Raw genomic sequence first — 7,107 nt, forward strand, 5'->3', positions numbered from 1 at the left:
GATTCTCAGTGTTTATATGTGATCACTCCCATGACTGAATCTGCTGCAAGTAGCCAATCAGTTGAAAGAGAGTTTCCTTGGGGGTGTGGTCTTCATACAAATACAAGCAGACATTTTGGCTTTTTTGCTCAGTCTGGATCCTGCACTGCCTCCTGTTCATCTGACCTCTTGGGACTTGAGCTATCAGCTTACCTGCAGACCTCGGAATTCATCGATCTTCACAGCCTGAGAGCAGGAGCCCCTCTCTCCAACCTACCAATCTTGGGTTCACTAGCCCCTTCAGCTACGTGAATTGAAAGAAGCCTCCATCCTGATACATGGTCTTGGGACGTTTCAGCCTCTACAATTGTGTGAGCTGTTCCCCTGGTATAAAATTCTCTCTCTATATATATTTATTTGCTTTCCTAATTTTGCTTCTCTAGAAAACCTAGCCTAAGACACCTATACTATAGATACAAAATACCTATCAATACCAAAACTATAGACATTTAAGTCCTGAGAAAGATTTGAAGCTAAGCAATGTATGAAGATGGTCTTTAATTGATTGGAGAATCATTTGAGTAGTAATAGTTTCCTTAGATGGAACAAATTGAAGTTCCATATAGTTAATATAGTTTATGAGCTTAGATTGTTAAAGATCATGAAGTGTCTCATGAAAAACAGTGAATGCTTAAGGCAATACTTACCAGTAGAGGAGGGGGCTGAAACCACTTTCACAGTGGTGTATAATCTGGCACACTCTGATTTGGAATGTTAATAATAATTTTTAATTGTGTGGTGTATGTGAAAATTATTTTAGACCATATTCTGTTAAATGTTTCAGTGTAAAGCTCATACAATATATAGTCAACTTTTCTTGTTTTCTCACTGAATAAGTGTCACATGCTGTTCAATTAACTCTGAGTTAATTTTAAAAAGGCACAACCTGTCAACAAATACATTTTCAAATGACTTATTTTATGTTTGCTTTGGGGACTGAGTATGTATTAAATATCAACTGGAACATAAAACTACATTGTATATTATTACAAATAGGCAGGAAGAGCAATAATGCCCTAAAATAGTCTGTTGGTTTATTTTTCAATTTTGGTATTTGTTTCTAAATGAAGACTATCCCACATTGCAAGAGTGGATAGATCTTTTTTACCAATAAAGAAAAAGACAATAAATTTTCGCATTATTTTTCACATTCTAGATTCTTCTTATAATGAGTATAATATTTTATCTATTTTTTAGTTAAGAACTCAGTGAGATGGATTGACACAGAGGCTGCAACAGCAGTCTCAAACATAGCAATGATCATGAGGATGATGCAGGACCAGGCAGTGTTTCGTTCTGTTGTACATAGGGTTACTATGAATCAGAACTGACTTGAAAACACCTAACAACAACAAGCATAGTTAAGAAAACTGACGTTTAGAGATATTTACCACTACAAACAGTCAACTATGAAATTAGCATTTGTGGATGAATCTAAAAATGTGCGTGTGCATGTATTTTATCAAAAGATTTGATGTTTCCTTCCTTCCTTCCTTCCTTCCTTCCTTCCTTCCTTCCTTCCTTCCTTCCTTCCTTCCTTCCTTCCTTCCTTCCTTCCTTCCTTCCTTCCTTCCTTCCTTCCTTCCTTCCTTCCTTCCTTCCTTCCTTCCTTCCTTCCTTCCTTCCTTCCTTCCTTCCTTCCTTCCTTCCTTCCTTCCTTTCTCCCTCCTTCCTTCCCTTCCTCCTTTCTTCCTTATTTTCTCTCTTTTTTTAACAATTAGTTTAAAATTGTGTGACTTTTAATTTACTTGTACCAGTTTCCTTTCTTTCACAAAATTGTATGTGGTATTCATTTTGGATTTTCAGTGATTGTCACTCTAAATTGGCTTGTGATCAACAATAACAATGAAATCTTATTTAAAGAAAGCAATACCAGAAAATAGATACAAATGGTGGCCTTTTGACTTCATCTTGTAAATTTTATTATAATGGCTCTATGACCTAAGAACATTTTTTTTTTAGCGTTTCCCCTTGTTTCTTCTCCTTACTGCCTGTTTTTAGTTATTCTCCTCTCCCCCCAGACACCTCCTACATCTGCCCCTGGGGCTTGAAAACCCATTGTTTCATTTGCTTTTATAGTTGTAAAATGCCCAAATGCATTTTGTTTCTTTTAGTCATAATGAGCTAAAGTTGACCTAGAGATATCAAATGTTCACTCGGTAATCCTCAAAAAGAGATGTTTAAAGGGAAAAACAAACAATTGTGTGTGTATTTAATAAATGAATCAAAAGAAATGACACTTGTAAACTTCAACACTCCAATCCAATCCAGTTGCCACTGAGTAAATTCTGACTCAAGGCAACCCTACATGCGTCAGAGTAGAGCTGCAACATCATGTGTGTCAGAGTAGAGCTTTGCTCCATAGTTTTCAATGGCTGTGACCCTCCAGAAGACAATCATCAGGCCTTTCTTCCGAGGTGCCTATGAATGGACTCCAACCACCATCCTATGGATAGTAGCTGAGTGTTTAACCATTTGTGCCACCCAGGGAGTAAATTACTATGCAGAAGAAATAACAGAAACTAGTAGGGTTGTAAGGAGCCCTGGTGGCACAGTGGCAAAGCATTCAGCTTGGCTGCTAATCATAAGGTTGGTGGTTCAAACACACCCAGCAGCTTCCCTAGAGAAAGATCTGATGATCTGTTCCTGCAAAGATTATGGCCTAAGAAACCCTATGGAGCAGTTCTACTCTGTTATGTGGCATCACTATAAGTCAGAATCTACTGTGTGGCACCTAACAACAGTAAGGTTGTAGCAGTTTGAGATGTTTGTAAGATTCTAGGAGTTGAAGAGATACACTGCTCATATATCACCTTTGTGTCTGTTTTCTAGTTTTGTAGTGATTATTGATGGCTTGTGATCATGAATGCTATTTTGGAAAAATTTTTGACACAGTTTCACTTTTTTATTATTAGAAGTAATTTGGGCATTTTTACTGTAGATTTTCAGATACCATGTATCTGTGATTGTTTTCTTGACATCCAGCATTCCCTACAGTCTTTGAGAATACTCTTGATGTTAATTTTTATAGTGGCTATATGCTAAATACTTCCAATGTTCTAAACCTAAAATCCCATTTTGCAACCAGATGATCCTTATAAATTTGTTTCCCAGAAGATCATAATCCAGTATTGAAAACTATGTATTTTAATATCAGATGTTTTCTTAGCTAGCATCTGCTTTGTAAGGTTCATAATTCATTAAAATGTCATATTTCAAAGTGCAGAGTATTTTTAAATAATTAGGAGTGGGTAAGCCAATTTGGAAATATGACAAATTCTCACTCTGTGAATGTTAGGAAGTCACTGATAGAAAGAGCAGAGAGAAGATCTGCTCTGATATAATAGGTAAGAGAGAATAGTTTCAACAGAAGGAGCCAAATAAGATATATGGCTATGCATAAATCAGTACAGAGCTGGATAGCAGGCATTTCATGTTGGATTTATCAAGCTGTTGGTTTAAAAAAAAAAAAAAGTTTTAGAAAGTTGGGGAGAGGTTGTGGAAGAATCAGAGCAGGTAAAAATCCCATTATAATGAATTCCACGAGACAGCTAAATTGTTTTGTAGTGATTTGATACATCACTGGAAATAGTTCCATTCTGCAGGAGATGAGAAAGAATTTAAGAATAGCTTATGAAGAACAAATTAAGGAAAAAAAAGTAGTGGTTTAAATGTAGATTACAAATGGAGTGGCGAGTATTTTGCTTACAACATACCTCCAACCATTTCCTTCAATCTCAGTAATTTGTTTTGTGACTCTCTTTGGAAAATATGTAGATTTTAGAGGGTAGGGTGTTCATATATTTGAAGAAGGGAGTTGTGAAAGACACCTAACCAAATATCTTTGATATATTAAATTCACCAAATACGTTTAATGAATAAATAAAACTTGAAAGATAATTGCTGCCTGAGCCAGGGCTATGGTGAAAATAAGAATAGCTCCACCATGGCCTGACTCAACTTTCTTACGTGTTATGGATTGAATCGTATCCCCCCAAAATATGTGTTGTAATCTGAACGCCTATACCTATGAAAGGTCTCTGGGTGGTAAAAAAGGTTTTCATTCAATTACTAACCTTAAGGTTGGTGGTTCGAACTCAACCAGCATCACCTCAAGAGAAAGGCCTGGCATTCTGTTTCCACAAGATTATAGCCAAGAAAACCCTATGGAACACTTCTATTCTGTAACATATAAGGTCACCACGAGTTGGAAATTCAAGCAGGATTACAAAGAGGACTTGGAATGAGTTATCATTGCTGATATTAGATGCATCTTGGCTGAAAGCAAAGAACACCAGAAAGATGTTTACTTGTGTTTTGTTGACTACAAAAAGGCATTCAACTGTGTGGATCATAACAAATTATGGATAACCTTGGAAGAATGGGAATTCCAGAACACTTAATTGTGCTCTTGAGGAACCTCTGCATAGACCAAGAAGCAGTAGCTTGAAAAGAACAAGGAGATACCGCATGGTGTAAAATCAGAAAAGATGTGTGTCAGGGCTGTGTCCTTTCACCATACTTATTGAATCTGTATACTGAGCAAATAACCCAAGAAGCTGGACTGTCTGAAGAGGAATGTGGCATCAGGATTAGAGGAGATTCATTAACAATCTGTGATATACAGATGACACAACCTTGCTTCCTGAAAGTGGAGAGGATTTGAAGCACTTACAAATGAAGATCAAAGACTACTACAGCTTTCAGTATGGATTACACCTCAACATAAAAAAAAAAAAAAACTCCTCACTACTGGTCCAATAAGCAACATTACAATAGATGTAAAAAATATTGAGTTGTCAAAGGTTTAATTTTACTGGGATCCACAATCAACATAAAAAAAATAACAGTCAAGAAATCAAACAACATAATGAATTGGGCAATTCTAGTGCAAAAGACTTGCCTCTTTAAGGTGTTAAAAAGCAAAGATGTCACTTCGAGTAGTAAGGTGTACCTCAAGGCATGGTATTTTCAGTTGCCTCATGTACATGCAATAGCTGGACAGCTAATAAGGAAGACAGAAGAACTGATGCCCTTAAATTATGGTGTTGGTGAAGAATATTGAATATTCCATGTACTGTCAGAAGAATGAACAAGTCTGTCTTGAATGAAGTATGGTCAGAATGCTCCATAAGAGTGAAGATCACAAGACTTCATCTTACGTACTTTTTATGTGTTATCAGAAAGGACCAGTCCCTGGAGAAGGACATTATGAGTAGTAGAGTCAATGAAAAAGATAAAGACCCACAACAAGATGCATTGACACAGGGGCTGCAACAATGGGGTCAAACATAGCAATGATTGTAAGGATGGCACTGGACTAGGCAGTGTTTAGTTCTGTCATACACTAGGTCGCTATGAATTAGAACAGACATGATGGCACCGAACAACCACAGGAAACTAAGACAATATGTCTTTCTCGACCTTTTTTGTAGATGGAGTGCTCTGAGGGCTGGAATCGTTTTTTCTTCTCCTGGTGTCCTTTGTTATTCTTCACCAAATTAGAGAATTAAAGTAGCTGGACCTTTGAATTTACTCAGGAAGTTTTCAAGTGGTGTAAGTGGCTGTCAGTGTGAATCCGCCAAACTTGTGAAGCACACTTCTTTTGTAGAAGATGCATACTCTAGTCCTACAAATTGTTTTTGAATTGATGTTGGAATGTTACGGTAGCAAGAAAAACTAAAATGCTTTTGCACAGGCAATTTCTTGAACTCTATGCATTGATGTTATATACAATGAATCTTAGCAGGTACAGCTCCTCAATTACATTCATTCTATAAAATACTAAAGGATAATTAGCCTTTTATTTCCTGCTTGCATGGATAAAATAAGAGACGATTGCCCTTCTAAATTTTTCATCACCAACACTTACTATGTGATCTCTTAAACAAAAGAAATTTTGAGGTCTGAAGGGTCATTATAGGTTATTTTACAGACGATGCAAAAGAAGATAAACCTGATTAGTGTCTGTGCAGGTACTAGATCTCAGGTTTCTTCACTGCCTGGATGTACCTTCCTCTTCTCTCTGTAGTATCTCTACTTCACAATTTCCAAAAGACAAGATTCTAGCCCTGTTCTGCCTTGGCATCACAGGGATTTCCTTTCAATCAATATTAATTATGCATTTGTTAAGTGCAAGGATCTGGCTAGCTACTTGAGAGCCATGATTCCCAAGCCAGTTTGATCATCAGGAATACTTGAGGAAATTTGTAGAAATAAAAATTCTCTGTCCTCACATCAGACCTACTGAAACAAACCTATGTATGAAATTCCTAGGACTTTAGAGTTTAAAAATATCTCCCAAGTAGGTTTAATGAACAGACAGATTTGGTACTGTTGCATAGGAAACGCATACATGTAGAGTGCAATCCACTACTCTTCAGGAGTGTACTTTGATATTCTCCCACAAGTATTTCTTCTTTTTGCCTCCTCATCGCACTGACAACTGCCTCCTACCGAGGTGCTCAGTTCAAAAGCCCAGTGTCATCTTGGATTTCTCCTGCTCCCTCATCTGCTCCATTAGTATATTTTACTTCCACTGCTTTTTAGGATTTCCTCCCTCCCATCTATTCTCCAGAAATACAGCCAGAGTGATACCTTTTCCGAGTGTATGTGTTTTTGCTCCTCTCCTACGTAAAACCCTTCGATAGATAGCCTGTATCAGTGTTTCTAAAGTGTGCTACTGGTAATTAGGTAATAGGTGTAACGTAAATAAATAAATAATGCCCAAAGAAAAATGAGTTTTGGAAATATTTAGCCAGATAAGGGCTTTTTCTCAGCCATAACAGAAATACCACAAGTGGATGGGTTTAACAAAGAGAAATTAATTTTTTCACAGTTCAGTAGGTAACAGGTCCAAATTCAGGGTATTGGCTTCAGGGGAAGGCTTTCTGTCTTTGTTGGCTCTGGAGGAAGATCTTTGTTCTTAATCTTCTCCTGGTCGAGGAGCTTCTCAGGCACAGGGACTCTGTGTCCAAAAGATGCGTTCTGCTCTTGGTGCTGCTTTCTTGCTAGTATGAGGTCCCCAACTTTCTGCTTGCTTCCCTTTCCTTTAATCTCTTGACAGAT

The sequence above is a fragment of the Elephas maximus genome, chromosome 5 (genome assembly GCF_024166365.1).
Source record: "Elephas maximus indicus isolate mEleMax1 chromosome 5, mEleMax1 primary haplotype, whole genome shotgun sequence".
Taxonomy (NCBI): Eukaryota; Metazoa; Chordata; class Mammalia; order Proboscidea; family Elephantidae; genus Elephas; species Elephas maximus.